At 40.7% G+C, this 20,019-nt stretch overlaps 1 protein-coding gene across 4 annotated transcripts in view; it reads left to right on the forward strand.

Annotated features, from left to right (window-relative positions):
* The window catches only part of HDLBP (high density lipoprotein binding protein), a 69,714-nt gene that overhangs the window by 8,869 nt on the left and 40,826 nt on the right, over nucleotides 1-20,019 (forward strand). The window contains exon 1 of one of the 4 annotated variants that reach the window (XM_061636661.1): nucleotides 4,778-4,885. The exons of 1 other annotated variant lie outside the window; for it this stretch is intronic. The gene's annotated coding sequence lies outside the window, so the exon portion shown is untranslated. Of the gene's footprint in view, nucleotides 1-4,777; nucleotides 4,886-5,342; nucleotides 5,467-20,019 lie in introns of those variants that run through there. 2 more of the 4 variants (XM_061636662.1, XM_061636664.1) reach the window with 2 other exon arrangements.

Below are 20,019 nucleotides of genomic sequence, written 5' to 3' on the forward strand. Positions count from 1 at the left end.
CCAATAAATGTTGACTAGGCTTATGAAGCAGCTGTTATGTCTGGTCCAATCCCTCTCTTCTCCTAAGGCCTCTGGCTTTCACCAAAGAGAAAAGTGGGGTCTTCTTTCATTTGCTGTCACATGGAGAATGTATATGGGAGGAATTTCTTCCACTTCTTTGAAGAAACTCCAAACTGCAACACAAGTTAAAGCTATGGTGTGGGAATCTTGTGCTCCTGGGTGTTATGTCTGCCAAGGGCCAATTAAACTCACCCTAGTGAGTGTGTAAGTGGATTTGTGTGAGCCTGAAGCCTGAGGTATTCATCAAACCTATCTTGCTGCACAAGCTAGACCAGCCTTTCCCAACCTGGTGACCTGGTAGACTTTCAACTCTCATTAGTCCAAGCCAGTATCACTAGTGAACAGGGTTGATGGGAGTTATCGTCCAAAATATTTGGAGGACAGTTGCAGTCAGTGATGGTATTATTTCCACAGACATTGTGTATGGCAATATATGATAATGGATATCGCCTTCAAACTGCTGGTCAAATTTATATTCACAAAGACCTGGAATGAATGATATAACTGTTCTTTCAGTTGGATTTGGTTCATGTTGATGTCCACAATCTAAATTGAGACTGTCAGGAAAAGGTTTTACAGGATTTGGTAACTACATGGCTGGAGTTGCGGGACTGAATGTGTCCTACATGTAGACAATCAGTACACTGAGAAATGCAACATTTTCAATCTAAAGCTATAATCATTGCAATAAGAAATTATGGACAAAAGGCTCAATGTGTTATGATTAATGGAAGTTGGGATAGTGATTTTCTGAATGTGGCATGGTGGAATATCCTGTCTACAATTTTTGAGTCAATATATCATGTACTAGGATACCTTATGAACTCTTTCTGGCAATTTTTGTTTCTGGGAATAGTTGTATTAGGTTAGACATCCTTCTACATGGATAGCCTGGGATTAATCCTCCCTCCAAAAAATTAGTAACAAAAATTGGCTTCTATTTGGGATATTTAATAAAATTGTTTTTATGTTCTTTAAAATGGCCATTTAAAAAAACAAATATTTTTACATCAGCTAAGTGTAATGTGACTAACTTCCACAGAACTTCCCATTGTGAAATTTTGCTTTTTGTAAATCCACAATCCAGACCTGCTTTCACTTTACGTACTCCCTATTAAAAAGCATCCATGCCCCTTCTAAGCCCAGTTTCTTGAGTCCTGTTGTACCTCACAGACAAGACATCCTGTTGCTTTCACATGTTTTGTGTCATCTTGATAACCTGAGAATGGTGAGAGCATGATATAAACAACTTTTGCTGTAAGGAGAAAATTTGAGTGAACTATGGCAAATCATTCTTACTGAACTTGTTGCATTGAAATGGAGGGTAAACAGTCCTCTTGCCTCCCCTGAAATTTCTTCTCTTTATCCTCCTACAGGATGTGTCTGATCTTGATGTGTGCGGGAGGCGCAAATTATGACAAGCTGTCCTCCCCCTTTTGCAAACTTTAATTCCTGTTGAAATCATGCTGTGACATGTTAACACAACCAGAAATTCTTACTTTAGGAGTAGAAACAATGGGACGTGATAGAGCACTTCGAGATATTTTCTCTCTAGCATGGACTTGGTGGCATGTTTAATCACATCTCATATTGCAATCATACATTTTGAAGGATGTAAAATACCTTGTTAAATGTCGGGGTATTTTTTGTAGTCACAGAGTGAGATCTAGTAGGCTGTTATACTGTGATGGATTTAAACTTGCTACAGAGAATCAATAGAGTGCAGTGTGATGGGTTGTGTGATTTTTTCCTGAGAATGTTTAAGCATATTTAGGGATGACATTACAAGTGAAATGGAGATCTGGCAGTGAAATGCTAGAAAAGGTTCAAGAATGGGAGACAGCATCCAAGTGTTCTCCAGTCAGAATATATTATGAATTGCTGTTGTGGAAAGGTGGTCATATCCTGCTTTGACTTTTCACATTCAGATCATTAAAAGCCAAAGTGGAGAAGGCACTTCCTGTGAAGTAGCATGGCAGAGTCCCTCACTGTGAGAACATGAGTCCCAATAATGTTCTGTTTGCGTGTAGATCAGAAAAGGACCAGCATGCCCTCAAAACCCTGACAATATGGTTGTGCATCCAATGCTCTGCACATTAAAAAAAAGGAGTAATGCATGTTTAGCACTTTGAAAATGTGAAAGTAATATATTAATTATGATTACTGCTATCTTTTTTAAAAATTAAAAATGGAGATGCAACATTGACTGGAATCAGAATGGTGCTGTATGTTGATGATATTTTCCCTCCCTCCTCATATATATTTTGACATTAATGAAACAGCGACCGCTGTCATTGATACTGGATGGGAAGGACTGTGAAACACTTTGCCAGTTGAAAATGATTATACTATATGAATCAATTAATAGAATTCAGGTTCTGAAGAATACGGCTGTACCTTAAACTTTGGATGTACCTTAAAACTTACCTGAAATTGAAATTCGAGTGTTTTCTGGACTTGAGAATTTTGCTGAGGACTTTCCCAGCTGGAACAGAAGGGGGAAATATGCTATTAAGGAGAACTAAAATGTGTATTGTGGACCAAACTACATGAAAGATGATAGAGTCACTCATTCCTAACCTTTTGATTCTTCTTGATGCTGGATTCTTGAGTGAATCAAAGCTGTGAACCTGAGTGAACGGGGAAGGCTGACAGCAATAAAAGGTTGGTATTCGGTTGGGTTTTTCCCACACCCCCTCCAGCACAGTAGTATTTGACCATCTTACTTGTCTGAATATAATTTTGTTCTGATTTTTCCCAGTATGCTTAGTAACACCATAGTTGCTGAACAAAGAAAAATGTGGCTGATACATATCTGAACTTGTTCAGTGTAACTTTTGACATGTAGTATGATCCTAAGCATGAGCAATTCTAGGCAAATCTTAGTCAATTGTGGGACTTATTTCCTAAGTGTGCTTAAAACTGCAGCCCTAGTTTCTCATTATATTCTCCAAGAAACCTGAAGAAATGTTGTCTAGGTAGCTAAGCAGACGCTAAGCCAAACGATAGCTTACTGGGACCGTGCTCCTGAAGAGGAGCTTGCAGCCAGTTTGTTCTTCCCTGACTGTTCGTTACTCCTGTGCCATGCTGTGCTAAGCCAGGCTCATGGTTAAGCTCTTCCCTTGCTGACAATGAGGAATAGCCAAGAAAAAATATTCGTATGGCTAACTATGTCATGTGAACCATGCCATAGACTTTGTATTATAGAGAAAGAATTGGGCATATATTTGATTAGCAAGTGATTGCAAATGTTAGCAATTAGTGGATCAACATCAAACTAGAAAGAAAGATCCAATGTTCTGGGTTGGGCCTGGTGGTAGTCCAGTATATTCTGCAAAACGTGGCCTTACAGTGGATAGCATGAAATCTGCAGAAGACACTACTGAGAATAGGAGAACAGATAGGTTCTACTATAAAGTATTACATGTAGGCAATAACAAGATGCACAAATATAAGCAGGGCAGAACTGGCTAAATAGCATTTCAGATAAAAATATAAGACCTGAAGCATAGTGGATGACCAACTAAAGACAAGCCTACCATATGATGCAACAGCACATAAGACCAAAGCTGATCTAAGTTGTATCAACAGGAACATCATGTCCTGCTGACCAAGAACAATAGCACTGCTCTGCTTAGGCCTTGTAAAGCCATCTGAAGTTATTTTCAGTTCTCCGTATCCCAGTGCAAGTAGGATGGTGTCAAATTAAATTTTTTAAAAAATCTGATGAGATACACAAATAGCTGTTCCGGGAAGCACTTTTAGAGGGAAAAACGCTGAAGAACTTAGGAAGTTTAACTTGAAACTTACAGGAAAAGATGACGCAGTGGGACCAGATATGCTAACAGGTCCCAGATATTTTAAATAATGTAAATACTTACATTTAAATTACTTATATAATTGCTATCTTCTGAAGATAGAACAGTGGTTTTAAAAATCAAGGGTGGATTTAGGTAATTACTATATACGGAATGTGGCTCTTCTATTACTGCCGTTTCCTTATTTAATTACTGAGAGAATAAAGTTTATGGTTGAAAATTAAACAACTGTTTACATCGTTCCCCAGAGTTTGGTGCAGTATGGCCTACCACTGTTCCATACCGTCCCTTACTTCTTCTCAAGAACCCCCTTTTCTCTAGCTCCACTTGTAAATGGGCTCCACACTACAGGCTGGGATGTGCTGACAAGGCATTCCAGGATAGCTACCTAGGTTTCTGCCTGCTGTGACTGTGCAGGCAAGTTTTTTAATTTAGAGAGAACATCCGAGGTCCGCCATTAAACTGAACATTTTTATTTTTCTGAATATATTTACTCCGTGGCAAGTTATTCGGTAGTGGTCGTGTGTTTAGGATTGTAGGTGTGCAGCCCAATACTTTACGTGTCTATTAGGGATACATTCTCCAGGTTTACTTCCGAGTAAAAAATGCACATGGTCGGAACGTTTTGCTATAGAGGGGTGAGTGGGTGAGTGAGGAGAGTTCGTTGCCAGCCGTCGCTTAAGTCAAAATGAGAGAATTTGCCTTGGCTGACACAAGGGACTGAGGAGGCTGCTCCTTCGGCGCACTCCTCTTTGCGGCTAGCGGGACTCGCTCCGACGGTGGCGTCGCGTTACGAAGCGCTTCTTCCACTCTGCGAACCGCCCCTGTTGCTGGCAGCTGGGCCGGGCCTTCCCAGGAAGGGAAAGGGAAGGGGCCCGGCTCTTCTGACGTGGGAGCCCGGGATTGGCAGCCTCTACCCCATATAGCAGACGGGAAGGTGCCTCGCCGCTTTCCCGGGAGCGTTTCGGGGCTTCTCCACAGAGCGAGCTAAGCAGGCACGGGCCGGAGTGAGTGCCACGTACGGGGCAACATGGCGGGCGAGCGTGCCGGGGACGGGGGAGAGTAAACAGGGAGGCGATCGACGCGGGAATGGGGAATACAGAGAGGGGGAGCAGAGCTTGATAGGTGCCTGAGAGAGAAAGGAAGGAGGTTGGCGAGGAGGGAGGGAACTGCTTGCCGACGTGGAGACAGAGAGGAGGCACCGGCACTGGCTGCCCTCCGGTGGCCTCCCTCGCAGCGCTGCCCCCTTCGCTAGAGTCTTTCTTTACTCATACCGGAGGCTGATCTGAGCGGGGTGCACGGTTAGTGACCGGGCTCTGCCCCTCGCCAGGGAGAAGAGGAGAGGGGGCGGGGGAACAGATCGGGCTACGTGTCACAGGCGCGCACCAGCCGGATCTCCTCCTCGCCCTCCTCCCAACTCAGCCGCAAAACTTTGCACCAACTTTCCTGGCCAGGTTCTTCCTGCTCCGAGGAGCAGCGGCGGCAGGAGGAGGAGGAGGAGAAAAACCCCTCTTCGGGCTAGCACGTTCTGGGCTTCTAACCTTAAGGAGCCAGAAGAAAAAGCCGGGAAGGGTGGGAATGAAAAAAGGTATTGTGCTCTCTCGCTTTCTCCCCACCATCCAGTTTCCAGTAGGGCTCCAGGCAACATTCTTAATCTTGTGGCTGATATGGACATTGCAGAGGGCAAAAAGGGGGAGCTGCAACTCTAAAGCCTGCTAGCGCCCCCCCCCCCGCGGACTGGTTGCAAATTATGGAGGTCCCTCTGCTACGTTAATTTTTGTGGGAGGGTTCCCTCCTCTTCTCCCCCCAAGGCCGCTTTCTGCTGCATAAGCGAAGGCTAGTGGGCAGAAGTGCTGGATTGCACATACACACACCGTGGGTAGCATGGGGGAAAGGAGTGGGCCCTCGTATTGCTTGGGGGGGGGAGAGATATAGTCTGGGAGTAGCCACTGCATCTTGTTAATTGTCTCAGTCTGAGCTCTGTCTCTACCACTGTGGTCCCCAGAGGGAAAGTGTCGCCTTGTGCTCCTGCTGAGAGGAAGGATGGGATATAAATCAAATAATAAATAAAGTGTAGGTTGTGGAAGAAATAGCCACCTCATCTTCTATTTGCTTGCACCCTTTTCCTCTGAGCAGCACTTCAAGTGAACCTAATCCGCCCTACCGTGTGATCCTGAAAGAGAGTGGGAGGATAAACAGCCGGAGGTGGTTGCTTCTGAATCCGAGCAGCCCTGCTGGGCCTAGTGCCAGGTTTCAGCAGTTCCACTTGACAGCCTTGCCACAGTGAGTGTGGTGCTGTCCAATGGCAAGCATGATGGGCAGCCAGCTTTCCTCCCAATTGTCTTAGCAGCTGTCCAGCTTAGGATGCCTTCAAGCAGTGGCGCCCAATCAGCCAGTTTCCCGCTAGCTGTTCCCGATGGAAAGGTCACTGATTGTGCATGCTGGGCACTGCCTCTTGAAGTTGCTTGGAGCACCTTCTAGCAGCAGCGTCCACCTGACCGCTCTCCCCATTGACCCTTGCCCACTGTCGTTAGGTCAGCTGCTACTTGAAGGTGTATGACTCGCCCCAAACAACCACAGCACTCAACCTGATGTGTTCTTCACTGGCTTCACTGAAAAGGTCAGGTCGCTGTCCAGTCACCACCATTGCATCACTTAGAGGGGAAAGCATAGATAAGCAAGCAAGAGGATGAGGTGACTGCTCATTGGGTGAGCAGCTGGCTCCTGTGCTGTCCCTTTGGGCAGTATAGTGGTAGAGATTGGACCCAGCAGATGAAACCCTCTGCAGTGCTATGTAGTGAGAGAGGGGGCAAGTAAGTGGCAAATGCCCTTGTTTGTGTGTGCTGTCTCTGAGCAGGGCCACAGGGCCCAATTCATGCTGCTGTCTAGGTAGAAAGATGAGCAAGCCTCTAATGGTTCTCTCTCCTTGGGCAGCCCAGATTTTCCACTGTGCCACCCAGAGACAGAGGGTGAATAGGCAGATGCCACCTCCTGTCACTCACCTGTGCTCTCTGGGTAACATAGTAGACCCAATCCTTACTCTTGCACTTCCTTGTGTGAGAGGCAGAGTGATTGATTGGAGACAGTGGCAGCTGTTCCTTGCATCCACGGCTCACTCACCTGTTTGGGGCGGCATACTAGTAGCAATTGTCCTGTGCCACATGCTCTCTGAGTCTAAGTGGGAGGAGGTGGGGAGAAGGTGGTAGTGCTGTGGCTGTACACAGCTGAGAATAGGGCTGCTGCAACTCTGCAGCAGCTGGCCTCCTGAAGTGCTGGCTGAGGCTACAGGGAATTTGGATAGCATCAGTTGTATCTTCTTGCCCCCATTATGTGAGCTCAGCACCTACTGACAAACTCCAAATACCATCCAAACAGAACTGCCCTGTAAAAGACTAATTTTTTTGTATGCTCCTTGCTGTTCTTAGGTTTATATGGGCACTTTTCCAGAGATTATTGCAAGTTGCTGTACTGGAGCCAGGAATTTTGAATCATTCATAGCACACATGCCGGTAGAATTCATAAAGACCTCACTCTGTTTTTCCTCTTTTCTTTGTTAATCACACCAGTATCTTTGAGTTTGGCTTTGTCTGCAATTCTTTGATAGTCTGGCAGTACACTGGTGCCTTCCTAGTGAGACTATGGTTTCCTGGGTGGGTGGGTGGGAGGGCAGGCCTGTAGGGTAGGGCAGGCTTTAATTACATGCCTTGACCTTGTTTCTCAGCACATGTAAGAAATAGTGAAGTAATGGCCATGAATAAAAGCAAGGCCCAAGAAAATGGAGGAGGCAAGTTTCAAAATCTATAGTAGTCTACTCTTCAGTTGCATGAGAATGAGGATGGTTGACTCACAGAGCAAGTCTTATCATTTAGGATTGGTTCGTGTGCGAAGGTGGTGTTGAAGTCTGTCTTGTAGAGGCCTTGCTGTGCTTTTGAAGTTACTGGGCTGGGTGTTGTCTAGCAAGTGTGTGTGTATGTGGTAATAAAGACTTAGTGTGGCACAGTGAAAGATTTGGATGTAGGGGAAGAAGTCTTGATCCTGATCTTCCAAAGTCTGGCATGTATTTGTGGCCATCCACAACTTGGAAGTGCTTTGATGTCAATAGACTAATTACACTGTTTAAGGGTTTTTGAAGCTTTTGCAGGATAGGTAGGTCTCAGCTTCTTGAATGTCACCATGGATTTGATCTGGGGATGGGAACTTCTCAAGTTTTTCTCCTGATTTTTTATGAATGTTCTCCTACTCCAGTCCTTCCATCATGGAGCTAATGCTAGGGTTTCAAATACTGTATTGAAGTAGTGGAAGATGTCCTAAGGATTTGTGATAGAAAACGTTGGATCTTTTAGCTCATGCGCATGTGCCAAACATTTTGTGTTTTGCAAAAATGCTTGTAATCCAGTATTTCAGTATATTTTAAACTATTCAAAGCTTTTTACCTGAATCTTAGTTTGTTTTTCAAGCCAAATAATTTTTGAAGGTTTACATTCTTGGTACAAGTCTTGTTCTATATAATCTTGATTACAGTAAACTGTATATAGATTAGTAATTGTTTTGTACCGATTTTATACAAGTCTAAATTTAAAAGAAGTTACTTTAACATCAATCCTTAGGATTACTCTTCTGTGGATTTCTTTTGAATTTGGGGTGCACATTCATTCTTACGTAGCAGCTGCTCACAATGAATACCAGCATTTCTGTCTGAAAGAGCTGTGTAAACAAACTCAAAACATTATTCATTTTCTTGTCTATAGAATTCTTAAATGATTTTTTTCATTTTATTTAGTAAAATATTTCTGTACTGCTTTTCACAAAATGTGTTAAAACAGTGTATGAAAATTAAAATTCATAGAAAATAGACACATCATACAATATGTCAAGAATAAATAACAAAAAGACTGTTTTAAAGTGTTTCTGTGGATAATGATACTCAGAACTCTTTATTCTGGATAATGTTTGCCAAATGGATGCAAGGGTAGAGTATTGGTCTCCTGTAGAATTAACCTGTGCCAAACTTTCTGCTATATTACACTGTAAATTACTGACTAATCAGTCTGCCCCTTGTGTGTATCTGTGTAGTGCTGCTTTTGTTTTGCCTAGCTGCTACATCTTCCTTTTCCCCCCTGAATTAAATTACAATTTTTTACAAAGTGTAATATTGCTATTCTTGCCCAGCCCGCGTTTAGTATGACTTATAACACAAATTATGCTTGTTTTGGAGCCAAATACCTTTGTGTCTATGGTGTGTGATTTAGAACGAATACCTGGGTACACTTCAATATCGTTTATTTTTTCAGTAGGGTACTCTGGATCAGGAGATGGCATTCTGTTTGGGCCTTGTTGAGGCTGACAGACAGCTTTTATTAGCCAGTCAACAAAAAGCAAATTCCTGGCAAGCCAGTCTAAAACATGGCTTTTTCAAGGATTTAAGCTTGTAGCTGCAACTCACAAATGAGGATTACTGTCCTTGCATCAGTTCTGTAGTACTCTTCAGCATACAGGGCGCTTCATAATTCTTCTCAGCGAGTTACTAGCCCTTTAAGATGATCCTTTCCCTTCCCCCTCTAAAGCTGTGAATGGTCGCTGGTACAGGCAGTGCTGAGGTGGCATTTGTGAAAATTACACTTGGCTCTGTGCTGACACTGATCTCTGCAGGACACTTCTGAAGTTTTTCTCCCTCTAAAGAACAGAATGGTTGGATGATATGCACACACTCTTTTGGGTGTAAATATGTATTATTTTTAAAAATGAGCTTTTGGGGGGATTAACCAGAGTTTTAAGAAATACATTTTCCCCAAGGTTATTACAGTTTTTACATTTTTAATATTAAAAAAATCCTAGCTCTTAGCCTTACTGTTAATTTCATATTAATATTTTTGCTGTAATAATAAAGATAAATGGCACGTTTCCATTCATAATATCTTGTAGATATGTGGTTGAATATGATTGGCCTGTAACAGAATATTTGGTCAATATAAAATTTTGTTAAAATCCATTTTTCATTGAGTGTCTTGAGTTTTGACTCTTATTTATAGTGAAAGAATGTTCAGTTGCATGAAGCATTTACTTCATCAGTCTGAGTATAACCCAACAGCATTTTGAGAGAATGAAATTCCTGCAGGCAGTCTGTCTCTTATTTATTGATGACCCTGTGCTCAGACATTCTGGGTTGCAGAACATGTCTTCAGAAGTGCAAGTATGCTTTTAGTTCTCCACTCTGCTTCCAGCATTTAAAACTTTATCTACAGATATATCGTACCTTTTTTGGAGTAAGATACCAGAAAATAGATAAGATGGACAGCAAATATATACATATTAGCTGAGAGTAAGCTCCATTGAACGCAGTGAGATTTACTTCTAAGTAGGAACACAGGATTTCACTGTTATGCAACTTTGTTGTTAGATTAGCACTCTGATGATCTTGCAGGAGAACTGGTCCATACTTCTGACCATGGAAGCGTTTACCCTCATAGCACCTGATAAGCTTTCTCTTTTTTATAATATGGTTTTATGAGAGGAAACTGAAAGGCTTAGGATCCTGTAATTGAGGGATGATGACTTAAAAGGTATTGAGCCCCAGACCTTCATCCTGACTTCTGGGGTCTATTTGGACCTGAGTTGCACTTCCATTGTGTACTTAACACATAAGTAGACCTGCTGGGTTGTCCTTCTAGGACATTGTCACAAACTGTCACCTGTACAATGTCCCCAAATTTCATCCAGTTACCACTTACCATTTTCCTTTTGGAAACAAAAACCACTAGGGTCCAAAAATATCCCAGCAAAAAGCATGGGGGCAAATGTCTGCCTTTTATTCTGTAATTTACACATGAATAGACCTACTGGGTTGTCATCCTAGGACACTGTCACCTGTACAACGTCTCCAAATTTCAACCAGTTACTACTTACCGTTTTCCTTTTTGAAACAAACCCACCCCCACTGAGGTCCAAAAATACCCAGTTTATTATATATTCATGGAGAAGGAGCCAGTGTATACTGCTCAGAAAAATTCTACCTCCTCTGAATAAGTGTTTTTTGGCTCAAGTTGCTTTGGTATCGTCAAGCACATTTGTGGTGACACATCCTCAAAAAAGGTATCTGGGGTACAAAGTGACCCCATCCTTCCATTGGAAATCTCAGTGGGATCTAAATATACCCACAAGTCAGGCAAGTATGTTTTTTTTTAACCATACTTAGCTATACTGTTTGAAATCTCTTCAGCAAAAGTTACTTTCCATCTTCGCCCCTGACGAAGGCCAAAATATAAGGTGGCCGAAACGCGTTGGGCTTGTCTTTTTAATAAACTGCTTTGGAATTATTTTCATAAATACACTTTTTGGCGTCTTGGGGGTTTTCCCTCGTTTTTCTTCCTCTGACGAATCAGATACCATCCACCTTCACTGAACTTTTTATGGAAACAGACTTTTTTTCTGCAAGATCAGTTACTTTGCAATTGAAGCACTGGTGTTGTCTTGTCTAGTTTTGGAGTTCAATCCTTTTATTACTGTAATAAATAATGAAATACTGGGCTTTAAGAGGAAACCTGATAAGTGAAATGGCCATACTTGTGAGGTTGCATAAATGAGCATGACTTCTGGCTCTGCTTGTTTTTTTAAAATGTTGACTTCAAAGTGAATGTTGAAAACTGCGTAAGGCTTAATTGAAAGGCAAGTCCAAATTTGATCAAATAAGGCTTTTAATACACCTTTAAAACCTTTGTCCTTGCTTTTTAGCTGTGGTTGTCTCTAAAAAGCTGAGAATAAACTTTAATATTATAGAGGAGCGGGCAGAGAAATGTGTTACACATTCTTGGATCTTTTTGGTTTGTGGAGAACAAACAGTTGATTTGGAATGCTTGTTCTGTTTGACCTTGTGGTAATCAACAGGACTTCGAACTGTACCGTCTGAGCCCTTTTTTTGTACTGCATTTAATTATATATAATGGCTTCTATTAACAAAACACTAACCGTTTAAATTAAAATAGATTAAAATGTTATATGATTTGCTGTTGCACTCCGAAAATGCTGATCTTATTGAAAATCTAAATTATAGCTAGATATTTAGTGTACCTGCATACTACGTGTTTTGAACAGAAGTCATTTCCATGAAAATAACAGGAGTTAGCCACTTTGTAGACATCATTTTTTAAAGCTTCTGTGGCTTATTCATTTTTGTCCCCTTAAGAATTTGCATTTATGGTAGTCTCTCTTAGCCCCCCCCCCTTTTTTACATTAGGCCGGACATAAGCGGAAATGTCCTACTCTTTCCAGCTTCCTGTATGAAGCGTTTGCAGTTTGATATCCAGTGCAGTGGTCCTTTAAGCTGTCCTTTGTTCTACTGTATCCTTGCTCTTCAGCTTGCTGCCAGTGATGAATGCTCCAAATTCACTGTCCTCTTTCACATTTCCTCTCTCTGGTTTGATACCTATCCTTAGCTCAATATCCATCACCAGTTTCCTCTGCTTCTGGGAGCCTCTTCAGATTGTGCCAGAGGAAGGACAGTCATAAACTTAACATGTGTATTTTCCTACTTGCTGTGAATGAAACAAGGGCTGTATTCCATCAGTATGTTTTCTGCCATAAACTTCATTAAAAGTGATGGAGGCAATCCAAGACAACTACCGTCAGTTTCATTGAGGGTTGCACCAGGAGAATTGTATACTGGATAACCTGAATTTCTCTCTAGGCCAGTCTTAATTCTTCCTGCTGACAAGTTCTTTGGCCAAAATGAAAAACAAGTGAGCTTGGTACCATCTCTTGTTAGGTCTCTCTAACATCAAAATCTGACCCTCTACCTGCTGACACCTCAGCTTTTGATCCTTGAAGCATTTCTCTTTCAGCTGGCTAATTTTAAAAAATCCCCATTCCAGATGTCTCCGTAGCCCAGTTTCTGTGGGTAGATAGCCTCTAGCTCATACAGTACAAGACTTGGGGGAGGGGTTTTTTCTTGCAGTTCTTCATTATAAATCAAGCCATGTTGATGTTCTATTTTTTTATTACAAATTTTTAAGAGATCGACTTTTAAGCAAGAAAAGCTTCTAGCATTTATAATTCTAAAGGAAAGTTAGAAAGTAGGATGTGTGTAATCAGGATTAGACATAACAAATGTATGACTGTGAAATGTCAGGATTTTGTTACTGTGCCTGACAGTTTTTAGTACCTAGCATTAGCAGTATCCAGGACATTTGGTTGTCTGTACTGCCTGAAAAGAAATTGTGGGAGCAAAGGCTTGTTGCACTCGGAGCAGGGTGTCCTGCTCCCATAAATAAATAAATAGGCAAGGCATAGACTGACAAGTAACATGATTGTGTTGCAAAAGTAGAGCTAGATGGCTGTCTCAGTTAAGTAATGCTGTCTATTATTTAGATAGCAAAATACCTGAGGATTTTGAACTGGAGAGTTATTTGACCTGTCTCTGGTCAGAATAAAGTGGCAAAACTCAACATCTCCAGTGTCTGAAGTCTGCCAGTCTTGGAGGATAAAATACATAAGGTGATATCAACATTAGTCATACCTAGAGCTGTTGGAAATGGATGGATTTTTAATACATCTGCTTTGACAGATGTCGCCCAATAAAAAAAAATTGATACCCCCTTTAAAAAAAATACATTAAAAACATACACACAACTGGTTTTAAAGTAAATTTTGAATCATGTTAAAAGCCTACTCGTGTAATGGTTTAAACTGTATTATGATCCCCTATTAAATATATTGAGAAACAAGCTGTTTTAATATGCATAAAAGAATGCATATTCCTGTTTGGGGAGGGGGTTGTGTGTGCGAGGGAGAGAAAGCCACAAGTCATGTATCCTTATGAACTTCCTAGTGCAACCATGGACTAGCAAGAATGCAGGAGATGCCAGACTCTATAATTAGGATTATCCATGGAGGCCTATATGGTTGATTTTCTTTTTAAATTTTTTTTAAATTTTAAAAATTAATTTCTTTAAATATAATAAACTCATAAAAACAACAGAAATATTAGATTAAAATAAATAAATTATCAAATTTCAACATTACATTTTCATATTTCCACACTTGCATACATTTGAGTGTTAAATTGGGCCTTCCATTTTTACTGTACTTTAAATCAATTACATATTTATTTATTAAATTCTAATATTTTCCTATTTGCTTTCACTGGATCATTCCAGGGAATGTTTTACAAATCATTATTGACGCTTTGTTCAACTATTCCATATCTGGGAGTATGTTGTAGACATTATTGGGTCCCCATCCTGTTCTCTAATGAATCTAATAAAATCAAACCAGACAGCTGTGAAGTTCTCTCTCTTCCTTATGTCTCGAGCCATCTTTAATTTATCAGCTTTCCCAACAATGCTATATCCCATATCATACAATATCAGTACTCTATACTAGGACCTATCAGATCCTTCCAAAATCAAACTATGGTGCGTTGTGTTGCCAAAAACAATAATTAATTTCTTATTTTGTAATTACGAATCTTCATTCAGGAACAGGTTCAATAACATCAATTGTGGGTAGAGATGTGAAGGCCCGGAAAAAACCCTAAAAAATTAGGGGGGAAACGGGTTTTTTCCAAAGCCTTTTTTGTTTTGTTTTTTCCTGATAAAATTGGAGAAAATGAAGAAAAAATGAATTATGGGATGGTTTATTTTAGCATGATGAATAAAATGTTTCATTGAATCTTGGTCCCCCCCCCTTTCTTAGTTCTTTCTATAGGAATGGATGCTTTATGTCCGCTTGACACTGTGAAGGACTAGCCGAGACATACATAATTTTCTTTATTATTAATGTTGATGGTTTCTTCCATTTTTTAAATTTGTTTTTTGCCTGCTCCTAATAAACTGGCAGAACGAAAGAGTTTCCTTACGGTTCAGGTGTTCCTTACAGTTCAGGATCTTGTAGATCCATTTGTTACAAAAAAAAGTAAATTCAATTTGTAATAATTGTTTGAATAAAATGTACTTTTAATATACCAAATGTGATAATTTTATGCCAAACCAACTTGTACATAATTACATTTTATGTTCCTGAAGTGATTTTCAATCTGTAAAAAGTGCTAATATTGCATTTTTTAATTTTTCCAAATATGTCTGTACTTTCTGTTTTTACAGTTTTTTCCCATGGCTTCAAAATTTCTGGAAATTTTACATCTCTGATTGTGGGGACAGATTAATTTGCTATCTTAATATGGTTGATTTTCTACTCCTGTTTTGTGTCCTCTAACTATTTGAGCGTGGCAAGTTCAGTTTTAAATTATGCATATTTATTCTACTAAACAAATAGCATGGACCCTTATTTTTTCATCTAATTGTGAAAGACTGTTGCCCAGTAACTTTTAATCTCTTGCTTATGGAAAATACAGTGCAGTCTTTTGACTCTTTACTCAGAAGTTCCTCTCGGAACTTCACTTTATTCACTGGGACTGTTTCCAAATAAGTGTTTATAGCATTGCAGCCTTAGCCTTAAAGCAAATTATTATTCTTGCATTTGTATGCAGAGGTAATTCTGCAGTGTCTGTTGGACATATGCACAAAAGGTTTTGAATTATGCTCCTAGGTTGTGTATAAAGGCTCTGTTTATGTGCAAACCAATACGTCTTTCTTTATTTTTATAGTAACCCATGAGAATGCCGGCTTGTTATACACGAATTTCATAACGACATGCAGGATTTTCAGTGGATTAATTGAAAATGGTCTTTCATGTCACTTTAATGTAAATAAATCCACCATGTAAAACTTTGCTTTTTTGGCAGTACTTCCATACTTTTGAGAGCAGAGGTTTTCTTTGGTAAAATCTTAATAACAAATTGATCAATGAAGTGAACGTAATCTTAAACACAGTCTTAAACACTCATCTGTATTTGGCAGTGTACCACAGGAAGTAACATAACTGAAGACCAATATTTTCACTAATTGTGGACTGACATCCTTTATGTTAATGCAGATTTATTAGTAGTTTGATTAGAATATATACGTGAGCCGGTACAGTATTATATTTTCATTGTGGCACCAGGACTTGTATAAACTGGCCAGCCATTCCAAATGTTACTTCTCAGGAAGCCAACTGTCTGCTTTTTCAGACACGCAAATATTCCATTACTGCTCTCTTTCCTGCTCCCAGCCAGGAGTGCCATGTTTTCAATTCCTGGCAGATCATACATGAAATAGGTGATGACTGGCCCTCAATTAAGCCAGATCGTTTGTTTCTTAACTAATTCTCTAACGTTTTCTTAAGATGCTTCAGACAGACTTAGCACGTCATGGTTTCCCCTTCTTGTTTTTGTTTGAAAATAACATTACTTTCCCCGTTCATGTCTTTAAGATGTAGGCAAGGAAGCAAGGAGATAATAGATAAAGAGGACTGGAATTGTCAAGCATAAGTCTGACACACATAGATGTTCAGCTTCCAAGAGCTTTGCAAATTGTCTTTTTTCCCTGCTTTAACATTTGTGCCTTTGTTCATTATCTCAGTTTCCCTATGCTTTTTATACATGAGTAGCAAAAACTGACATCAGGACTATCCCCAGCTGTTCCAAAATTCTGACATTCCCAGGTAATATTTGCAGCTATTTCACTCCAGTGATCTGTCATCCTCTCTTGCCATTCTTCACCTTGCCTAATAATATTTTATTAAACTCTGCTGGAGCAGTGCTTTGTCTGTTTTCTACAACATACAGCAGCATTTGAGATCATAGCATTTCTCACTCAGTAAACGTTCAAAGTGCTGCTTCTTCACTTTGACCAACTGTCTGGGTATAGAGTCATGAACTTCTTTCTCCTCCTTACATCTTGAGTTTCTAATCCTTTTTAAAAAAAAATTCTGGCAGAAAACTAGTTTCCTGTCATCATAGTGCCTGTGTTATAGCTATTGCTCTCTGCTTTCCTGTTAGCCATTTTCTTCCTGCCGAGTGTGGTTCACTGTCCACCAAGTGCTATGTACTCTTCTTCCTACCCCTTGACATAGTCCAGGACTGGTGGTGGTAGTGGGAGCAGTAGCAAACTTTTAAGCTGGAGTACTTTCTCTTGATGCTGAATAGCTGGGTTTTTTTAAACCTAGCTACATACGTATTCCTGTATTGTGAAGGAAGTTATATAGTCTGGATACTCATGAAATACACACACCCCCCATAATTTGTATCTATAATTTGAATGCATCATAGTACCTTTAGTACATGCGTCTTTTAAAATTTGCCCTTACTAGTGAACAACCTGATTATTAATTTATTTCATGATTGGTAGGGAATCTCACTAATTGGGCTTTCTTTCCTTTTTCCATCTCATTTTTGCTTATAAAGATGAATGTTTGCCTATATCATCAGGCAATTCTTCAGAGATTTGTTTTGCATTTCAGCAAATATTCAGTGATATTTAATGTCTGAAATGGAGAGGTACAATGAAGCTTCCATCAGAGCCCAGTCATATTTCCATTTTCAGTTATAGTATCATTCTTTTGGAGCATTTTGAGGTCTAAAAGAGTAGGACTACTGCATAGCTTTTGCCCAGCCCAGTCTAAGCTTGAGTGTGGAGTATGAGAAGCAGGTTTTTTTGTCCAAGACCAACTGGCTGGTCTCTGTTCTTGTCTTATTGGAAGCACTTGCATGTTAAACCTTGATGTGCTGACCTAATAAGTGTTTCCTTGGATTTATTGCTTGAGAAAATGTTAGTAAACTAGAAACATAGTCTGCTAGCATTGTCCACTTTTGATCTAGCATGAAATACTCCAGTGAGAGCCAGTGTGGTATAATGGTTAGTGTTGGACCATGACCTAGGAGACCAGAGTTTGAATTGCCGTTCAGCGGTGAAGCTCACTGTATGACTTTGGGCCAGTCGTGTCTCTCAGCCTAATCTACCTCACAGGGTTGTTGTGAGGATAAAATGGGGAGAGGAGAACCACGTACACCACCTTGAGCTCCTTTGAGGGAAAGGTGGTATATAAATGTAATAAATAAAATAATAAATTTCCTTGTGAATGATGGCACCTTCATTAACTGCTGGGGATATTTATTCCCCCCCCATCATTAACGTTTTCTCGAGTCTCTGCCATGCAAATCTGTGCAGCTTCTGGAGGCATGATGAAACCAGCTGCTGTGCTGCAAGGTCCCATTCCTGCCAGGTGAGCATTAAAATCAGATTACAGCACCCAAACGTCTCAACTTGAGCTTGGCCTTCCTGAGCAAAGTTAGGTAACAAAACTCATACCCTGCTAGCAGGACGTTCTAAGAAAAGGTGCTGCAGCCAGAAAAAGTGTTGAGGCTAGAAAAACCTGCTACCTTGAGAATTGGCCAGAATTGGTGGAACATACATAATAGATCATACCTCTGTGCTGGTGACTGTAATAGTAAGGAGAGCACTGCACCACTGTTCCTGTTTTGCAGCTTGCTGAGCATGATGGTCATTATCATGGGCCCTACCGAGAACTCATGGCAAAGCGAGGAGGGGGAGGGTACTAACGGTCTGCAGAGGGAGAGAGCTGAGACCAGGGAGGGCTTCAGCAGTCTGGCCAGCAACAGCCCTGCCCCAGAGGCACCTTTTGCCACTGAAAAGTTTGAGCCGGCTGAGGCAATTCTCCTACCGCACCTCCTGACCCCATCCACTCTCCCAAGCCTCCTCCATCACAGCTTCCAGGAGGGGAGAGGTTGGAGATGAAACCCCAGAGGAGGAGTCTGGAGAAGACTTGGCTAAGCTGTCTCCATCCCATCATCAAGGACATGCAGGCAGATGAGCAGGCGCAAACAAACTGAGCCATCTCCTCAGCCCTTGAAAAGGAGTGCCAGTTTGCTTGCCCACTGGAGGAGACAGTTCTCACACTAGAGAGCCCGCCTCAGGCCTACTTAAGGGATCTCAGGGAGCATGTCGAGTTGTTGCCGCAAAGCCATGCCTAGTCACATCTTGTATAGTGCAGAGTCTTGTGTAGTCTGAAAGCTGATCTATGAAATGCTCTAAGCGTAAATTTTGCATTTAACATAATGGAGACCAACGCACCAGTGAGTCCATGTCTTGAATCTGACAGGGTTGGGCAGGACTGTCATGGTTAAGCCTGAAGTGCCAGTTTCTTTTTCCTGCAGCTCTAAGGGCTTTGATGATAATAGATGGAAAGCATAGTTAACAACTTCCTGACTATGTTATCCCACTCGGACTTGTAGGACAGATTGTTTGTTCTGCAGATCTGAGCAGGCCACAAGTGCTGACAGAAGGACTTTTTTATTCCACGACAGTGCAGAAGCCACACTGGTTTCCTACCAAACCTTGTCTAAGGCAGTGACAGGTCTTGAATAGTGACATGAATATTCATTGTTGGCAGTTGGAGAGCACATACTCTTTTAGTCTATCCTGGCTTCACTTTTATGCAAAAAACAAAAACATACAGAGGTATGTAAAAGTATACAGAGAACAAATTGTTGTTGCAACCAATAATATAAAAGAATTTCAGAGTTACCATCAGCGAGCTCAGTTTAAGACTCTGTATACTTTTACATACCTCTGTATGTTTTTAATGTATATGTCATGGCCTTTGGCTAGTACAATAAATTGAATTGAACTGAAATTGAATTATGCAAAAAACACTGTATACTTTAATTTTGTTCATATTAAGCGAATTAGCATGATAAAGTATATGCCTACTTGATTACTATTTAAAATTTATTCAGTTTTATTTACCAATACCAGGCCCAGATGTGTTTCATAGAACCACTCATACCTGATCCTGTCCATGCTCTGTGTTAGTGCTGTGGGTCCTCTGAGTGGCAAGCATGTTGGCCCAGCCGGAATGTATGGATTTGGATTAAACCCTCAACCCTTTTCCTTCTGGGTCATATCCTTTTCTTCTGGAGTGCTAAGTATACACTTCTTAGGTGATGACAATTGTTGATTCCAAATTTAGTTTAAAAAGTAAGGAAATACCTGGATGCTGTGGAGTCTAGCCTCTTTCAAGCTGAATTTGCAGCGATGCCACTTGCTCCAATAAATGTTCAAAGTAAATGTTTGCTCTACCCTTAAATGCTGTCTCTTTCCCTTGTTGCTGTTTTTTAAACTGGTTTGAGTGGGTTTTTCCCAGTGGCACAGGTATTTGCAATTAAATGTCTAACTCTCACTGAACTGCAGTCAGGATGTTGAGAATCTATAGATTACTCATTTGTTTTCAAAGATCTCTGATCAAGCTG

This window comes from Rhineura floridana, chromosome 7 (assembly GCF_030035675.1).
Source record: "Rhineura floridana isolate rRhiFlo1 chromosome 7, rRhiFlo1.hap2, whole genome shotgun sequence".
NCBI classification, from domain to species: Eukaryota; Metazoa; Chordata; class Lepidosauria; order Squamata; family Rhineuridae; genus Rhineura; species Rhineura floridana.